At 35.7% G+C, this 20,977-nt stretch overlaps 1 long non-coding RNA gene across 1 annotated transcript in view; it reads left to right on the forward strand.

Moving 5' to 3' along the window:
* Nucleotides 1–13,149: 13,149 nt before the first annotated feature.
* The window catches only part of LOC141422605 (uncharacterized), a 93,984-nt gene continuing 86,156 nt past the window's right edge, over nt 13,150–20,977 (forward strand). Inside the window, exon 1 of the long non-coding RNA XR_012447285.1 lies at nt 13,150–13,225. This is a non-coding gene — a long non-coding RNA (uncharacterized lncRNA). The remainder of the gene's footprint in view (nt 13,226–20,977) is intronic.

Here is a 20,977-nt window from a genome sequence, read left to right on the forward strand (position 1 = left end):
CTGCTGCTGCTAGGAGGCCTTCCATAGTGCACAGACACCCAGTGTTCCTCACTGTGACTACTGGAGAGCCCCTGTGTCCCCATCAAAGAGCAGTAACTCCAGCTGCCTTGCTGAGGGGAGAAAAGAGGTAATCTGCACCACGACAACAACAATGCAAGAGGTAACATTTCTAGCATACCCCTCTCTGAGGAAAACTGCTGGAGCCCTATGAGAAACACCTCAAATCCCCAGCTATAGGAGCAGGAGAGATTAGAACCATAACCAAAAACAACTGCAGATGTGCAAATCAGACACAGAATGAAACAGCAAGACAAACGCTCTGTGTCAAAAGCAAATTTCACCACTAAGGATCTAAGTACCTGCATAGAGGAAGAGATATCAAGTAATGAACTCTAAAAAACAATGGTAAAAATGACTAATGACCTCAAAGAAGAAACACAAAAGCTAGTATTAGACCTCAAAGAAGTCATAAATAAACAACTAAATGAGATCAAAGAGAATACAAACAAACAGATTAATGAAATTGAGAAGACTATCCAGGGTATGAAAGAGGAAATCAGTAAAGATATGGAACCCCTGAAAATAATGAATCCAAAATAAACAACTCAATATCCTAAATAAATATTCCAATTGAAAGCTTGGAGAACAGAGTGGAGCAAGTTGAAAAGAGAACATCAGGAACAGAAGACAAAGTAGAGGAATTAGACCAAACAATAAAAGATGATGAAAGAATGCTAAGAAAATATGAATGGAGCATGCAAGATATCTGGGTCACCAAGAAAAGACCAAACCTATGAATCATGGAAGTAGAAGGAGAGGAGATGCATTGACATTGACAACCTATTCAATAGAATAATAGCTGAAAACTTCCCTAGCCTCAAGAAAAAAAGTCTTGCCCAGGTGCAGGAAGCTTAAGGAACACCAAACCAACAGGACCAAAAAACAAACACTCCCAGACACATCATAATCAAAACACTCAGCACACAGAACAAAGAAAGAATTCTGAAAGTTGCAAAAGAGAAAAGACAAATCACAAATAAAGGCATATCCATTAGAATAATGAGCTTTCTCAATTCAAACTCTAAATGTAAGAAGGTCATGGAAAGACATAATTCAGGCCCTGAAAAAAGCAACTGTCAGCCTAGACGAGTCTACCCAGCAAAACTATCCTTCCTAATCAAAGGAGAAATTAAAACCTTCCACAAGAAAAAACCAAAGGAATTCATGACTACTAAGCCAGCACTACAGGAGAGAGTTAAAGGACTTTTACATATAGAAGAAGAAACTAGAGTGAGTCAGGAAGACTCAAGAAAGAATAAACAGTTTTGAGCAAGCAGACCAGTAAACAAGGAATAGGTAAAACTAAGCAACAGGGGAATAAAAACCACTGGAAACAGCATATTCTGCAGAATGGTACTGGGAGTATTAAAGTATTGAAGGATTTTAAGCAAGGCAATAGGATCAAATTTTTACTTTAGAAGACTCATGGATTTGAAGGAATGAGACTGGAGTCAGGGGCCTCCTGTACAAAAGTATTGCAGTTTTCCAGGCCAGAGTGAAAAAAAGGTTAACTAAAAATAGGAAGTGCCACTAGAGAAAAGGAGATAAAACTGAGAAATATTTCCCAGATGCTATCTACAGGACATCATGGCTGATGAGATGGGAGTGGGGAGGTATGGACTCAGAGCATGGACTCTTGCTGGGCAGAGTTCAACCCTGAGGAAGGTGGTAGTGAGTAGATGCTGGGAAAAGCTGGGTGGGAGAGGAAGAGGACACTATTCTGTTAATGGTTGTCATAACCTTTTCTGTATTTTCATGTGACTGAGGCATATAGGAAGAGTCACAGAATTAAGCAAAAGAAGGTTTTTTTGATTGGGAAGAGACATTTTACTTTAGGCCTTTCGATTTTGCCCAAGGCTTCTCCTTTGTTGGGAAAGAAAAATTTGATCAAAAACTTTAGCCAAAGTCTCTATCTATGGTTTTCTCTGACCATACATTTTCTAAGGAGAATGAATAAATTATGACAAATAACTGATATGTGAGATTACATGCTAAATTGCAAAAAGGCTGAGATGCTATGGTAGGTAGGAATGGTGCACTGTGTTATATTTTATATTATATTCATATTTAGAATATTGTATAAAACCTAAAATAGTGCTATCTGACTCTATTGTTGCCCATATAAGACCTAAATTCCATGACCTCAATTTGAAATGAAAGGTACAACAAATTGACTTAATTTGTCAATTCCAAAGTCCTAGAAAATGTAAAAGTTAAGCAAATTTTAGATCTGACAGGGTAACTGAAATCTTTTTTATGCTGCAGACACAGCATGTACTTTCTAATAGCCTTCCTTCATTTCTGATTCAAATCCTTTGAATTGATAGAAAAGCATTTAATGGGCTTTTAAAGGACTATCCCTTTAAAACAAGCTCTTTAATAAGTGGCAAAGCTGTCTACCAGAAAGCAAATTTTCCTGAGACTCAAAAGACCTGAGTTATTTCTTTAGCTCTCCAGGGACTAGGAATATAACCTTGCTGTCTCTCTCTGGTGGCTTTGTTTGTCATTACCAATATATAAAATCTGGATAATTGTCTTCCCACTGGCATCCCTTGTGGGAAGGTTGTGCAGACAGATGTTATCATATCTGCAAAATGCTGGAAAAGAAAATCTCTTCATGAATATAAAGGAGTATTACCACTGCCTTGGCCCTGAATGTGCTGCTTTACTGTTTGATGCAATGTGATTTCAGTACATTCTTCCTTCAATGCTTACAATCGTCTAGCTGAAGCTCTGAACCAAAAAGGCCTTGTTCCTGGAATCGCTTTCTGAGTGTAGGTGTCATGGCAGACTCTAAAATGAGATGAAGGCACCCTGACATTAAAAGCAGACATAGAACTTTAGAATCATAATGCTGTGCTGGTGTCTGCCAAAGTATCTGACACAGAAAAGCAAGAATTTACCTGTCCACTAACAGCAGTTCTAAGTGATTATGCATATTGATACACCCATATACCAGCTGTGCTCAGATTACAGCTAAGCCATCTGATTGTGTTAAGCATTCCTGTCTTGAATTTATATCCAAGGAATATCAAACCTTTAGGACAATGACAAATTGAAGTGGACCTTCTTAGGATTAACTGATGCTGGCCTGTCAGGTGGCTGTAAGTACTGTTGCAAAGGCTGGCAATAATCTGTCCATCTAATAGTAAGTGAAAGCAGTTAATTGGATACTGAGATGTGATTGGGATGAAATGTCAAGGGGAAAGTGAGAAATTCAAGGTTGTTGATTTGCCCAGCCTTATTTTAAAAGAGTTATATGCTGGCAAGATCTGTGGTTTAGCATTCTGGATTTGGCATTAAAAAGGAGTTTCAGGGCTTAATAGTTTTAGCCATGGACCCAAAACTATATCAAAGGTAATTACTTTAGTTTCTTGGCTGGACTAAGAGAAAACCTTTAACAAATAAAATCTTAGTTGGGGGACATTAAAGTTATAGCTATGTGTATATTATATTTATTGCACTATGAATTATTCAATAGCATTGAGATAGAGAAATTGTTGAATGATGTATTTTATATTAAAAGGAAAATACACGTAATTATTATCATTTAAATATTTAACCAAATGTATAAAAATTTTAAATGGCACTTGTATTCTTTAAGATGGATGATTATAGTGTTTTAACATTTTGGATGGTTTGTTAATTGAACTGGTATTGGTATCTAGTCTTCTAACACTTCAAATAACATATATGTCCATTAAGATCAACTTTAAACTACTGTAATTATTTCTCACTAATGCACACCCACGGGCCTCCCATTACAGGGAGATTTTTATCTTTAAAAAATTTTAATAACAAAGCTTGAAGTTTCACCCATTCTTATGCTAACAAATTGCTTAAGTTGGTTGTAACACCAGAGAAAACCTTTCAGTGTGTACTTGATTTTATAGTACCATTAGTACTAAATAACATTTGGGTATAAACCACTGATCCTTAAAGGAAAAACATCTCCATTTAAAAGTGTTCTGCAATAGCATAAGTGATTATTAAGTAACCAAGAGACAAATTATTATTTTGTTCTTTCTAGAAATTCAAGACTCAGACTCAGAGGAATAAGCAAATAAATAAAGAACTCATGGTAACCATTGGAGTACACTTAAGACACTAAATTGTATCCTCCCTGTGCAGGGAAAATTCCTCCAGCATAGGTTGGTGAAAAGATAGAGGTCTATGGTATTAGTAGAGCTGAAATTTTACTTCAGTTCTGTCTTTTATAACTGCTCCCTTGGGTAAGTGCTTGTGTCTCCTCATTACCACTAAGGCTAGTCTTACCTTTCCTACAAGGTCATTGCAAACATTGATTAAGCAGATTTTTTAAGGGATTATGACAGTCTTAGTATAGACCTGACAAATAGTATTTGCTAAATAAATAAAACCTCCCTTCCCCTTCGTTTCCCTTTCTAGCTTTAGTATGTCAGGGCTGTCAACTCCTTCCTGCCACCCTCAGGATGATTATCAGTTGCTTGAATATGAACTCTCCTGAGTTATTTTTGAGCCCAGGCATAAGTGACACTGAGTAGAGTTCTGAGGTTGGTCATTGTTTCCCCAGTTTTTTTGTGTTTTGTTCTTATTCTAAGTCCAAAATGTACTATTTATGTGATTATTACAGTGTTTATAATAGTTGGGTTTCTTTTCAAATTCTGTACCAAAAGTTTTAGATGGACTTTATTAGGCTTGATCTTAATAGCCAACTGAAAAGATAGACAAACAGCATGTAACATGATGACACAGATTTTTCTCTAAACTATCTTATTCTTAGGAGAACACTTAAAATGGTTTATTCACATTAATAGAATGCGTTCATTGGTCTAAAGTAGTACTGACCATAATATTTAATCAACACTTGAGTTAGGGCTCATTTCTACAAAGGAGCAAAATTAGAGTGACTTTTCCTTAGGAATTTCTAAATTGGTTGCTTATAGTATAAACTGGTCTCAGCTGTTTGGTAAGATTAAAATTTACGGTGAAATAATTTCAGAATGACTTTTTTGTTGTTACTAGTTTTATAGTATTATTTCAATAGATGGCTACATGAGTGGTTGCAGATCAAAGCTAGTCTAAGCAGTTCTGGCAGGGATATTTTTGTAAAGAATTAGAGGATGACATGTAACAGCAGCCAATGGAGATACATCTCCCTATAAAGAGCAAACACCATAACCTGAATTCTGATACCATTTCTAATCAGATATTGTGTCTATCAACACATAACTGGGAAAATTTTTAGAGGATTGGAGTTATTTTCTGAGTTACCATTCAGAGGTTAATATTCTTAAAATTCCACAGAAACAACTTGATATCAATGGTAAAGTGTTTTCATTTCATGCATAGCATATTTTAGCATTGTTAACTTTTCTTTGGAAACAAATACCTTTGTAAGCCTCTTTCTAATTCACTGAACACTCCATAAATGGTATTGTAGAAAGGAGACTTTCAGGACGCTATTGGGGATCATCCTGTGAGATTTCCTATTATCATTTGGTGCCATGTAAAGACATTCTTTGGCAAGGAAGAAGCAATAATGACTTCATTAGTTACATAAGGGAGTCATAGGTCTTAAGCATAAGTTGATTGTGATTCATCAAGGATATTATTAAGCTGTCAAAATCTGTCAATATGGACTGTGACAACAATATGTAAAATTCCATTAAAAGGTCATTAACAAGGTCTTTGAGCTCATGCTTAGCATTTTATCTGAGTTTCTGATGGAACTTTGCTCAAAACAGAATTTAAATCAGATATCTCATAAACTTTAGTGCTGTTAGAAGTTTGCTATTGGAAGGAAGTATTAGTCTTTTCTGAGCTTTTTAGGTCCCATGTCAGCTGAAATGAATAGCAGTTAAGCACAACCATAGCAATTTTCAAATCTTGACATTTATACACGTTATTTTTTAAAAATCTAGTAAGAGCTGAAGACGGGCTGCAATTGATGACATGTTAGTTTGTATATAGAGTCTTAAACACTCCTCTGGCACCAACAGTCATTAAAATTTGCTTTTACTTTGATAGGTTTATTTTTTTGTAGAAGAAAAAGAGGTATGATTTGTGACAAAAACTTATTTTTTCTTTTATTGCACTGTCAATTGCTAAGATTGGTGGTATTTGCAAATGATAGTGTCTAACAAGAAAGTTAGTGGAATGAATACACACACACTCACACACATACACACACACACATTTTATTTCTATAGCAATATCTGACAGCCACAGAAAAAAGAAGTGAGTCATTAGCATTTTTCTGACTGCCAGAGACATACAACTCAATGTGCCAAATTGATCGAGTCTCAGCATTGTAGGTGATGGCAGTTATGATCCACATAACTTAGTTCTTCATTTAAATGGCAGACAGGCAGAGATTAGAGCTATTCTATCATTTTAATGAACACTAAGGAATAGTTATCTATGATGCAAAGAATAACAAGTTGTTTTCATCAAAGACAGTAATAAAAGTTGAAAGTGTCAAAAAACTTTGTGAAACTTTGAATGATTACACACAATTTCCTGTTCTCATTCCTAGTATTTTAAAAAAGATAACTAAGGTATTGATTAGAAAAAGATGAACACCAGATGAGAATACACTCTGGAAATTTCAGATGATATGATCCAGAGGGAATAGAACCAGATATGATTTATTTGATAAGACCCTGAGAGTTGAGACCATATTCACCTGATGGAAGGAGAAACTGGGAGGATATGTACAGTTGCCAAGTAAGGATTAATTATAACTATGAGTGCTGAGCCAAATAAAAAGTGAAAGTTGCAGGATAACCTTGAAAATCACTGTGAGCTGGGCTCAGAAGGTGACAGAGAACTATACAGGAACTATTGAGATTTTAGGAAACTAATAAGATATTTTATGTGACATAGAAAATTTGGATGTTACTTAAAATTTATTTCAAAGGCCCCTTTTGGACTTAAAAACAGAGCATTCTTCTTATCCAGAATAATATCCAATAAAATTAATTTATTTAACAGGACTGTGCTGGTACCTGGGCCACTGATGATTAATTAGAAGCTGATTGCTGATTATGCCAATTTTTTACCTTGGAAGTTTCCAATGGGGTGCTTACACCTTTTGAAACTTATTTTCACTTTGAGATTTATAATAATTACCCACTAGGAGACTGAAAAGAAACTGGAGTAATAAAATATTCCTCCACTCTGAGAAGAAATATCTTCAACACTAAGTGTGTAGTATTATCCCATATAAAATATGATAGGAGGCCTTCTCAGACCTTTCATATGATACTGATTAAGAGAAGGACTTGCCTTGGCTGGTTACATGGCTATAGGGATGATATTAAAAATATTGAACAACTGGTATAATATGCTTACTAACCAACCAGGCTGAAAATCAGTCCCTTTTGGCTGGTCCAGTATGTATTAGAGAGTATGATCTGGATCAAACAGGAATGAGCATAATTTAAATTTTGGTTTTCCACCAGCTTAAAGGTGAACACCACTGAACATCATACCTATGTTGAGGGAGCAGTGTGTTGATTTGCTTACTAGGAACTGAAACTGTTTCAATATGTAATGATTTCTGCAATGATTCTTATAACAGTCCTAGCACAGAGTCTGTTTAACATCATTACTGTTATTAAGTAAAGCTACAATAAACAGGGGTGAAAGCAAAATGATTGTCCTATTTTTGTCAATTAAATACAAATATCGAATTATTTTTGCCAAAATTTTCATGTCAAGTAAAAATGAAAATCTCCAATAAATTTGTACCTTCCTGTTCTTAAGCTAGTAACCATGAGAGGATGCCATTCTTATTTTTATCAACCAGGGGAGGGATAGTAACAAATACAATGGATTTGGATTAATAACATTTGAAATACATAAAGGTGTACTACCATTATTATTTGAAACAATATCCTGAAGATTGGGTATGGAAAACAATTTCTCCTGAAAGAAGAAAACAATGAAAGTAACAACTGACAATACCTACAAGACTGATGGACTGAAACAAAATATTCTGGAAAGGGCTGGAGAAAAAGATGGGCTTCCAGAAGTCAGAGTCTTAGGAAAATGACTTCTGCAAACCTACTGGGATTTATTCTTTTGAACCAATGAATCACTTGACAAACCTGCTATGTTTAAGGTTCTTTAGGTTTTGAGGAATTTTCTTACAGGTTATCACAACTCTTTACAGAGTGCTTATCTTTTTTTTTAGTTTTTTTTTTCACTTGATTTCTGAGCTGTTTAGCAGTTTTTAAACTCCTTACATATTTGTGTTTACAACTTATTACACAGATGTGTTTGAGCTTTGCTGCCTCAGACCCTGTTTACTTTGGAGGTCCTGAGGGATCAAGGGACCTGAGAAAGGCATCTTGCAGCAGGTGTAAAATGGGGTGGGCCAATGCAGGGAAAAAGTGCTGCTTATCTCATTGGACTAAGAATGCACATTTCTTATCATAAATATAGGGAAGAGGAATTTTCTTTTTGTAGCATACTAAATTCTTCCATGGGAGCTAGTTCAATTGTTACCTTTTTTAAGTCTTTATTTTTTCTTTCTTTTGGGCTACTTCAAAAATTTACATGTACCATTATTATCCTATTACTGTGTTAGTAAGAATCTTCTCCCCACTGGGCTGTGATATTAGGGCACTGGATCCGTTCATTTATCTTTGTGTCTCCGTATCTGGCTTGGTGCTTGGTACAATTTTTTTTGAACAAAAACCATAAACTTTGCAATATGCACCATTTCTCACGGTCCACTTATACATTAATGAAACTTTACTCTTCTCAGTTAAATTGTTTGTGATGACTACTTGTTAGGTATCAAAATTTAACTTACTTTCTAGGGACAGTTCTTACATATTTAATAGTTTCCTAAATTCGTGCTTGTGTTTCTAATGCTTGTGTTGAGCACACGCCTTCAGTTTTAAGTAGAGGAGCAGTAAAGGGGTGTGTCTCAGTAAAGGGAAGATGTTGGGCTTTAAAATCCTGCTGGACTCATGACAGGGAGGAGTTGGTTCCACAGAGTAAGTGCTGAGTCGATGTAATGACTATATCTCTGGCTACTGATACACAGATGGCAAAAAAAATTGTGAGCTCTAGGTACTCTTAAATGAAGAGTGTGGGAAGTCATTGTTTTGGACTAGTCTCTCTCACTAAGGCCCCAGCAGATCAGATCAAAGGACAGTGGAGTCACTCATGCTAAAGAAGTAGGTAGATCCCCAAACAGACCAATTTTCCTGAAAAGGGGTTCTCAGCAATCATTCAGAAAGAGCCCAGTCTACCTGAGTCAGTATATTAAGGATGTCCCCTCTACTTTAACCCATATGAGAAAGTGACTTATAGTAGCCTTATGTTAACCAACCCACTTTAAAAAATTGTTCTGTTTCCCTGATCCTATATTAAAAACCAACCATCTGTCATACCCAACAGAACATTCATTCTATTATATTAAATGAAATGTGATCAGATTCTAGAAAAATCAATAAAGTCAATATGATATTCAATCTAAATGTATTTTAATATTATCTTAAGATAATGTGGACTAGACCCTTTATCCATTTTCCAGACAAATATGATGTTTGTTCTTTTGGGGGAGATGTGTCTCCACTAATTGCTGACATGTCATTCATTACTTTAGGTCAGCTGAGTATATCTGAAAAATCTTAATAACTAAGTCTGTCATTGTTATGCCAGGCTTAACAATGTGTGCCTGGGACTACATTTTGTGAACTGGATACAGTAATCAAGAAGAATAAAACATTGCTCAGTTAAGATTTTTCCTCAGAAGACTTTTTAAATTAGGTCATAAGTTATAATGAGAAAGGACATCACACTCACTCTGTGATGATCTAGTTCAAAAAGCAAAGTTTTTCTTCAAAGCTAGCAAACAACTAATTGAAAGATCAAAATACTTGTTATAATATGAAACTCAAACCTACATTTATGTATGTATTATTTTTCCAAATGTTTTGTCATATATTATTCTCTGTCTCTTCAGTGCTCCAAAACTAAAATGAACCATGGGATCAACAGATAAGGCTTCCATTACATCCCATTCTGGGTAACCAGATGACTTATTTATAAAAGGGCCTCCAAACTTTTCCTTCATCCTCCTTTTCTCTTCTTTGAAGTCACTCTTTTGGTTTTTCTTTTGCTATAGGCCATGGAGTATCTGGCAATGACAAGATAAGGAGTTAACTATAGCAGAGATTAACAAGTTAAGTGCTAAGGACCAAATCTAGCCCTTGGCCTGTTTTTGTACTAACTGCAAGTTAAAAAAGATCTTCACACTTTGATAGGACTGCACAAAATAAAAAACAAAGAAGAATATGTAACAGAGACCATGGGTGGCCAGAAATGCCTAAAATATATATTATCTGGCCTTCTATGGAAAAGTTTGTCAACCTCTCTATTACAAAATAAAATTCAAATGACTTGACTTGCCATCCTTCTTTCACAGCTTCCCCTCCCCACTTCCCATGCACATTTTGTCTCCTATAGCCTCATCAAATATACTTCAACTCCAGCAAGCCTGCATTCTACCTTCACCACCCCATGCCTCTCTGTTGTTGGAACTCAGAAAATGATACCCCAAAGTATGGTGCTTTGGATCTCAAAAAAACAAAGCCTATCTCAGAACTTTTTCTGTTCTGTCTTCTGTTCTCCCATCCCCACCCAAACCACCAGCACAAGCTATAAAACTAGAATTTGTTTCAAGGCAGGTCATAGAAATTAAAAACACTTTTCTCCAGAGCAAGTTATAAAACTTAAAAAATACTATTCTAATCTTCCCCCATTTTCTGTCTCAGAGCTGACCATAAAAAAAATTCTCTGTTTTACTTTTTCTGGTAGTAGATTATAAGTCTTCTATGCCAGAAGGGGTCCTGTGCCAATCATGGTAAGAAAGAATGCTTTACAGGGAAGCCAAGAAGTTTGAACAGACAGGTCTTGCTAGCTTTCCTCATTCAAGTCTAGTAGTATTAGATCATAGCCTTTTTGTCCAATCAAATTTCTACATGTATATCCCTAAGTCAGAAAACCTTAAGATAAAAAATGATAGTTCACCCTAAGTCTTCATCTGAGGGCCCCAGTACATATAACACTTTTATTGACTAACATTTTTATTTTAATCTGTCTTTTTTTTTTATAAAGGTGTCATTCATGACACTTACGATGGGTGAGGACAAGGACTATCCCTTTCCTCCCCTACTGTGTCATTGTACATGCTCTTTCCTCTTCCTGGGATGTTCTACTACTCTGTATCTTTTATGATCTGTATCTTGTCTATAATTTATCTATTTTATCTTCACTTCTCTGAAAACGGAAATGTGCACAACACTGGTATCAAATGAACATTTCCTAACGAATAAGTAAATCTTATTAAGTAAATAATATCAAGCCAGAGAGAAAGTTGTTGATACTAAAAGGAAAGCCACTGAAAGTCTTTGGTTTTTGTTATTCATTATGCTGCCATTAGTGACATCTCTCTTCTCATCCTGACTAGGTTATTTACTATCAGCATAAATAATGCAGTATTAATTTTTTTGATCTTTCTTTTCTCATTTGTGTTTTATTGACATATGTATATTTTCAAGGCACAGAAAAAAAAATACAGCCCAGGATTTTGAAGGTTAGTGGTCCAGTGCTGTAAGCAGTGTTAGGGAAGGAAGATAAAGATAACACTTCAGGAGACAAAAAGCAACTTGCAACAGCAAGTGATTTTGCATGGAAGATATATAGATCAATAATGTGTTTGTTGTGGAGAAGAACTAAGATTGTTAAGCCATAATCAGTCAGTTTAAAGTACTTGGTAATACAAGAACTGCATTAAGGAACCTATGGTGGTTATCCCTTGTACTATGCAAAAGGATAAAGGGAATTTAGAGCATTTAGGTACAAATATGAATACTAAAAATTTAGTTTTCAAGTCAATGGATGAAAGTGAAAATGTGCTTGTCAGCCTACCAAGTATGGGAGTTAGAGGTTGGAATGAAACAAAGATAATTATTATATATGTTAGGTTATGATGAAGATGCAATAATTTAGCACTAATATTAGAAAAATGATATAATATTCTGTTGTAAAATCTGGAAAGAGATACTAAATATTGGTGGGAGGGGGAAAAAGAGAACAGGGAATAAAATAAATATAATAGCATAGATTAAAACTACAAATATTCTTTTCTTTCTTTCTTTTTTTGTTTCTTTCTTTGGTGGTAGGGGTTGAACCCAGGGTCTTATGCATGCACTCTTACCACTAAGCTACACCTCCAGCACAATACAAAAATTCTTAAATGATAATTTAGAAATCGTAAAATAAAAAAGGTAAACTATTCTTTTTCATCCTGAAATCTTTTCCTGGGAGCACCATTATAATATTAAGCTATTTGAAAGCATTTCTTATTCATTGCCTGTTTTCCCCTGACCTTTAAGGAGTCTGATTAAAGCTCTGCTTCTGTATTTCCCATTTTAGAGCTACCCAGCAGAGCTATTCTTCAGTCAATGTGATGCCTCCATTTCTTATTTTAACTTGATCTCAATTTCTTTTGTGATACCTTTTTTCCCCCTAGAAAAGCCTGTTTCAAACTTTGACATCAAATTCACTCCTTCTGTGGGCAAGTAAAAGTAGCAAAGTATCAGATTCCATTCACCATACTCTCCTTGAAAATCTAGTCATTTACCTACTTACTATTCTTGAAGTTGGTAGTAATAGATATTATTATTTTCATTAAGAGTCACTTTTTAAAAATCATTTAAAGAACATCAAAGTAGATGTGTCACTGTCTTTCTGAGATGTGAGATCAACAGGTTGCCTGGTGGCTGGCACTGTGCTAGCATTGTTCATTTTATTTAATTTACCTGACTTGTGAAACCTCTGATCTTATTTAGGGAATGAGAAAAAACCTTTAACAAGGGTTGTGAAATCGATGTTATGTAATATTTTGGTTCATACATTGGCCAAAGTAATATTTTCTACATCAAAAGGAAACTATGTTCAGTTTCTCAGGTTAAGTCCAAAAGGTGTTAATCTTTCACAATTTTCCTCCAGTAATTTTGTGTGTTTTCTTCTAAACTTTGGACATTACATTTAAATGTAGGTCCAAAGTTTCCAGTGGGAGTTAGGAAGGGAGGTTCCAAACATTACTGGTCAAATCTGTGTATCTTTTGACAACTGTTTTTCACAGTATCAGCTGGACTTGGTGAGTCAGACTGCCCTTTTACATTTTACTTTTCAGGGTCAGCAAAATTGCCAACAGTCATTCCTTATGGTCTGGTGCCTATTGCTGATTGTTTTCTCCCTAGACACTCTCTTTCAAGCAATGGACCAAAAGTGGGCACTCTGACCCAAGGTAGATAGTCTGGGTAGTAGCCCTCGCAGGACATTGACACAAGTAGATGAGTTTGGAGCAGCAGATTCTTTCCCTGTACTTTGCCCAGTAAAATGTGGCTCATCCTAACAGTTGGAAATGGAGGATAAGCCAAAAGGGATGTCAAAATGAGGATTTATGGAAAACAAAAATTATAATATAGCACATTTTCCCAGAGATGGAATGAGAGACCATGTGACCTTTGGGCATAGCATAGCTGAGAGGTCAGATCCCTGAGCTGGCTCCATGTTTGACTATGGTCCAATTTCAATTTCTGTTTACATAGCTTTTCTCTCCCCTCCCCATCCCCTGATGTTTTTTTCCCTGAGTTAACTCAGTGTCCATGCAGTCAAAAGAACTGACCAGAAACAAATGAAATTCTTGTTTAGACCTTTCTCCCTGAGCAGGATTTCAATGTGCTCTATCTTATGATGCAGCTCCTTGCACGCAGTCAGTGTGTGCTGTGAACAAGAATCTGACAGCCAGCCATTATCCATTCAGGGAATGTCATGCTCTTTCTGCTTTCTCTTGGACAGCTGGTCCCCAAAGAATTGTAGCACTGTCAAAATTTAAACATTGCCCAGGTCTCCTTAAATGTGCTCATGTGAGAAACGTGCAGTTTCTTTGCACCTAATAGGCACTCAAATATGGGAATTGAATTGAATTGAATTACGTGTGTATTGCATGCTTGGTTTTCCTTGTGTGAGCTTTCTTTTGGGTAGTTGAGAGGCAAAGGCCCTACTTCATCCTTATCCTGGCCTCTAACCTCCATCAAGCTTGCTTGAAAGGTACAAACCATATGGTTCATGACACTTGGAATTGTGTTGGGAAGGGTGTTGTCTCTACTAAGGTCTTTAGGAGATGAAATTGAGGACTCATCCTTCCTGTCTCCTGACATTCCCTGGCCTTTTATCGGGCTGGTGTGATTAAGGTCTGGGGTGGATGGTGAATGGTTAAAATACACTAGTGCTGTTGGACACGTGGCGGATGGTAAGTACAAAGAATGAATCGGGTAGAATTGTATAGTGAAAATTTTTATTAAATTTACAAACTCATTCAACCTTGTGAGCTTCATATTTTTATTTTTTAAACTGAGGAGGATCACATTTTCTAGTTGTACTAATTTAATGGAGAGAGACATCTGGTAAATATGTAAAGACAAATATAAATAATGCTTTTAAATAGACATTGTGCTTTACCTCATTTGATCTTTATAAGGATACTTGCTGGTAGATATTTTGACCTGTATTTTGTGGATGAAGAAATTGAGTATAGTCATTAATGGACGTTGCCCATGGACTGCTAAGAGACAGATTGGAATCCATTTCTGATTTATTCCAAAGCCTATAATGGTTTTATCTTGTCATTAAAATATTGGGATGCAAATGAATCATACCAGCATTAGTTTGATGTGCCTTTAAAGCTTCCATTTAGTTTCTTTTTTTGTAAAATTGATAAAAAAATACTTAAAAGCTCATCTTTACCAATGACATTTTATTTCTTAAAAAAAGTGTCTAAACCTGAAGGCATTGGCCAAATAATAGCAGGCTTCTGAGGATATAATTCATTGTTCCTAATCTTGTGGTAGAAAGGATTTTTCTGTTGCCTTGGCTCAAAGTAATTGCATATCTATCTATTTATGTGAGCAATTAATCAGAGCCCTAAGTAATCAAAGCAGCAGCCAGAATTCCCATGTTGGGTTTCCATGTTACATTCACCAATTCTCAGCACTTTAAATGATTTCTTACTCAACGAGTCTAAGACCACATGAATCACATGACCAAGTGCCAGATATACTAGCGATGATTTACCCATCTTGGAGAATGCATTTCAGATGACTTTGCAGGAAATAGAAAGAAAAATGATTACAGTAAAGATTTTTTAACTGGAAAGCTTTCAATACTTTATATCCCTAGAATGACACTGTTGGGTCCTATTTCTTTGTTTAAAAATTATGTTTTACAGAGCAGTGGGTATAATATTTATTTTAATGAAAAGAAAGCCTCAGTGAAAAAAAAAATCTTTGCTTAAAATATTCCTACTTGTATACAGCATAACTCTCATTTTCCTTAGCAGATATCTACGGGTTGGTAGAAAAAAAGTTAGATCCATGGCTTCAAGGAACCCAGATTCAAAGAAACAGAACTGATTTTACCAGTTGAGTGTTGAATGTTGAATGGCAGTTTATTTTGAATGGGAAACTTTGGGGGAAGTTCGAAATGAATTACCACAATAATTAGTAATTTAAAATTCAATTATAATTTACCTGTCTACAGCATTTATTAGGACGAGATTGAGGCTCAAGAAACTTGACTTTTGGAAGCTGGTGTAAGACTTGCATGGGTAGAGAAAGGCAGTCCCTCATAGGTACATTGTGTTAGGCCTGTAAAGTGTTTTTAAAATTAAAACTCAATAAAAATCAGAAAGAAATCAAGATTTGGCAGCTCAGGACCTGCTGTCCCTTTTAGAGGAGGTGTATGCAAATTCTCCATAGCTGGCGTAATTCATTGAATTACCTGACTAATTTGGTAGATATTCCAGTTTCAACCCATATTTAGGGACTGTTTTCTGCTACTTCTCAAAACACTTAACTATACATGACTTCTGTCTTCTCAGATATTTACTCAATTTCAGAAGATTATAATTATTCTTATAATTTTGTTCTATTATAAATTCCTTAGTGACCTTCTGAAATAATACAGACCTTAAAAGAACAGAGTTACTCACATGAAAAAATATACAACAGTAATGTTAAAATCATGAAGTTTGGTAGAAAATCATGACATTTACATGTTGAGAAAGGGTTGGCACAATCCAAAACAACCTTAGTTATATAAAGCAGTGAACTGTTATGAGGTTGGGGAGATAACAGGTAATGCTGTCCTATTGATTTTCCCTCCTCATTCTCGCACTCTACTGCACACTCCCACTCCCAAATTGAGTAAGGTTCCCCACCAAAAAAAAGCGTGGTAACGAATTATTGAAATACAAGTGCATTCCACTATACTTAGTTTGTTAGAACTTGATATAGACTATGGTAGACTAGCACATAAATATACAGGTTGCCTACTCAAATTCAACTTTCAAACAATAAGTACTTTTATAGTATAGGTATGTTTCATGAAATATTTAAGATATATTTATACTAAAATCTAAAATTTAAATGTAACTGGGCTGCCTGTTTTTTATCTGGCAACTCTAGAATGGGGGAGGGGAGTTGCAAAGATGTGTTGGTTGTTACCTTAATCAAAGCTCGGTCAGCAGACTCATAGTCCAGAGGGATCCTGGTCTCAACCTGAGAATTCAAATATCAGGCAATCCTGGGAGAGAAAGCATTTTTGGATACTACAGCAGGAGGTAATCAAATAAGGTCCAGGCAATAAGTTGGGAAGTTTTCAGGCTTTAAAGACATGTGTTTTAAAGTCCTACCTGGAGTGATAATAATAATAATAATAATAATAATAATAATAATAATAATAATAGTGGATGTAACACATGAGCTTCAGTATATTCCAGCAAGTGTTCTGGTTGCTTCACATACATTAACTTGTTTAGTCTTCATAACAACCCTATGAGGTATATGCTATTTTTACGTTATCTGATAGGCAAGGGGATTGGAGTACCAAAAAGTAAATTAATTTGCCCAAGTGACAGTTGAGATGACAGAATCTGAGTTTATATTTCATTACTTACTCAGTAAGTGATGAGGTATTAGGCAAGTCATGCTAATTATTTGTCAAATGCTAAATACTTTATAAATATGTCATGTAATTTTTATTACAACCCTATGAGATAGACATTAAAGACTAAAAAAAAACCCTCTATGTGTTGTTTCTGGGTAGAAATTGTTATAAGCACTTTTAATAACAATGAGCTTCTTACAAACAACTGTTGTGGAGAGAAACACAGTGTGTAACACTTTTCAAATACCAGAAATGGCACCAGGCTTCATACTTTTAGAAGAAAGACAGGGAGAGGTGGTGAAAGTATAAAGTAAAGAAAACAAACCAGAGTACATTCATTTGTATCTTAAATGATTTGCAGCATGAGCAATTTTTAATCTATTAATATTTCCAACACCAATCATCTCTTATAATTCCATGTTTTAAAAACTGAACGTCCCCACAATAAAGCTAGTATGTATACAAGTATACACAGATATGATGGGACTGATTGTGTTTGTATATATATGTGTCAATGTGTTGGTGTGTCTATTTGTGTGTGTACACAATCAATTCCATCATATGTATACTTGTGTACATATTTAAGCTTTTTTTTTTGTGGGACTGGAGTTTGAACTCAGGTTTTTCTACTTGCAAAGCACCACTCTGCTGCTTGAGCCACACTTTCAGTCCATTTTGCTCTGGTTATTTTGGAGATGGGATCTTGCAATCTATTTGCCTGGGCTGGCCTTGAACCATGATCCTCCTGATCTCAGACTCCTGGGTAGCTAGGGTTACAGGTGTGAGCCATCAGTGCCTAGCAATAAACTTCTATATCTTTTATATGTATTGTGTACATATATATATGCGTGTGTATGTGTGTGTTAATATGAAGATAGCTCTGAGAGTGCTCTTACCATAGTACTTGGATGCCAGGAAAAACTAGGGATGGTGAACACTCATGAGGAAGAAAAGCAGAAACTCTGGGAGCAGCTCATAGGCAAGAGTTCAGCCCACCAATGAACCTGGTCTTCCAAGACAGTATTATTTATTTCTGGGTTGGAGACCATATGCTTCAGGGCCTCTGGATAAATGAAAACTTCATGTGGATACCTTTGAGTCTACTTTTATTAAAGCTGTCTACCTCCCTCCCTCCTTCCCTTGCTTCCTTCCTTCCTTTTTGACAGAGTCTGGCTATGTAGTTCAGGCTGGCCTGGAATTCACAATCCTCCTGTCTTAGCTTCCCAAGTGCTGGGATTACAGGCATATATGACCATGGCCAGCTCAAACTGACTTATTGCTTAAAAACTGAATCATAGTTTTGATTCTATATTTTCTATCTTAAAGAGCATTTGCATTATGCTTTAGATTTTCTAAAATTTTGTGGCCAGATGCTGATTCTTCTAATTACAAAGAGAAGTAACAGGTACTAAGAGACTAAAAACTGATCAAAAACTTCCACATGACCATTTATTTCTTATTTTAAATGCAACACTCAAAGTTCACTTTCAGATTTCTGTCGGAAAGTGGAAGATTTCAAGTGTCTGCAGAGCTTATGTGCAGTTAATGATTAATGCTAATGTTCACAGTGGAAATTAGAGAACAATACAAAAGTTTTCTGCTAGGATATTATAGATAACCTTTGGGCATCCTCCAGCAACTTGAGATAACCCTTTCAGGGTCCAGAGAGGGTAGAGAATGTAGGTGAAGAAAAAAATCTTCTGGAAATCCTCCAGGTCTGAATCATCCTGGCTCTTTTCCTCAAATAAGTGAAAAGTATACTGTGACAAAAATGTGTCATAGAGTGAAGTATGCCTAACTCAGGTTGTGGGGTTTAGAGAATGCCATTCACCCTTCTGAGGGAAACATGTAGGCATTTTTATGAAAGAATACAGGGATCTTTGGTAATCCATTCTGGGAATAATAAGCAGAAGTTTACTAGTGTTTTCTATTCCCCTAAGCATGAAAGAAAAATCAGTACAGACATGGCACGAAGAGGTTCAGCTCTACAGTGGTGCATTTGCTCCCCAAACTCCCCATCATACTTTATTATTCTTGTTTTATTCATGAGAAAGTTGAGGCTTGAGAGGTCAAGTGAATGTGACCAGGATTATATTTCCAGTTTATGGAGGACTATTCAGACTTGTTCAACTCCAACATTATGTGCTTTTCCTAGACCTCATCTCCAAAGACAAATTGCTAGCCCCTTCAATCTGTGTCTTTACAAGCAAAACAATGGCAGCTGCCTTTTTGGGAGCTAGTGAGGATAAGAAGTCATGTATGTGAGTTTCTAGTTCTGTGACTGGCCCATGGTTATGATCAATAAGTGAGGAAATTTTACTATTATTAAGCAGGTCATAAGTAAGTTTCCTATTAGGTAGGTGAGCAGAACTCAGTGTTAAGAAAGTCTAGTAGGAAAAAAGGTTAGTTTGAGAAGAATTAATTTATAAGGTAACACACATGTACAGGAAAGCAATGCGAGTCAACTCCCTGTATAGCTATCCTTATCTCAACTAGCAAAAACCCTTGGTCCTTCCTATTATTGCTTATACTCTCTCTTCAACAAAATTACAGATAAGGGCAAAATAGTTTCTGCTGGGTAGTGAGGGGGTAGGGGAGGAGAGGGAGGGGGTGGAAGAAAAGAGAGGGGGCAGGGGGGGAAAGGGGGAGAAATGACCCAAACTTTGTATGCACATATGAATAAAAGAAAAAAAAAAGAAAGTCTAGTAGGAATTATGACACAGAGGTCCTGGTAGATGTATGACATTTCAGGAAAGTCTGAGGAGTATATTAGAATTATTAGGCTCATGGATGGGCTGGATTGAGAACAAACAAGAGAATAACCTGGGTTTTATAGAAAATGAAGTGACGAACCTAAAAAGGAGATGACTAAATTCACTCAATCCAGAATGAATTTGATCACTACCACTTCCTGGAAACAATGGACACCCTGTCATTGGTGTTGCAAAAGTATTTAATTATTAAATAATTGAAATGATTAAATTCAAAGTAAAGTATGTGTTAATAAAACAATCCAATGATTCTGATAGAGAACAACAGAGGTCACTATTTTTTAAAATCATGATCTAGATTTGGGATTGAAATCATTTTAAATTTGTTATGTCATATGTAGCTACAACTAGAATTTTTTTTTTAAAATGCAGTCTAATACAGGTTTGACATATTTAAAAAGTGATGATGTGTGACAGCAGCAAGAATGCTTTTGTGTGCGACTATATAACCTGTCAAAGAATTTGCATCAGGCTTTTCTGAAGTGCTGTCATTTTCATTCACTTTAGAGGCACTCATGCCCCTCACTGTCCCACAGTAAGGCTGTCACCCAGTCAGCACCAATTTCATCCGTGTGTGATACTGCTGATGCGTGTCAAGCTCTTGTTAAATTCACTGTGGGTCAACTACATAAGTGTTTCTTCCCAATGATTCAATCATAAAACATAAGGCCCAGATACCAGAGAAGTGTGACAACTGGCATTTTTATGATAGGTGCATTAGGAACCTGATGAATGGAGGCAGAATCTGAATTGAATACAAATGTCAAAAATGGACTCATGAGTATTTCTATAAATTAATTTTGTACATTTGTATATTATCTCAAGGGCATTCAGTTTGACTAGTTAGTTACTGGACTTTTTCTGATTAAAATGGATGGTTTTACAGTCCAAATGAAGTTGATTCAAATTGTCATTCATTCATTGAACCAGATGCTGTGATAAGCATTAAGATATAATAAGAAGTAAGGTTTGGCATTTATTCTCCTGGGCCTCAAAGGCTATTAGGAAACAAAATTTCATTGGATTAACAAAAAATAGTACTATTCTGCTTTTGAAATTACCTTTTTGTTGATTTTATAAAACAACTTTCTTTACCTTGCCCAAAAGATATCGTATATTAAATGTGGATG

The sequence above is a fragment of the Castor canadensis genome, chromosome 4 (genome assembly GCF_047511655.1).
Source record: "Castor canadensis chromosome 4, mCasCan1.hap1v2, whole genome shotgun sequence".
Classification (NCBI taxonomy): domain Eukaryota; kingdom Metazoa; phylum Chordata; class Mammalia; order Rodentia; family Castoridae; genus Castor; species Castor canadensis.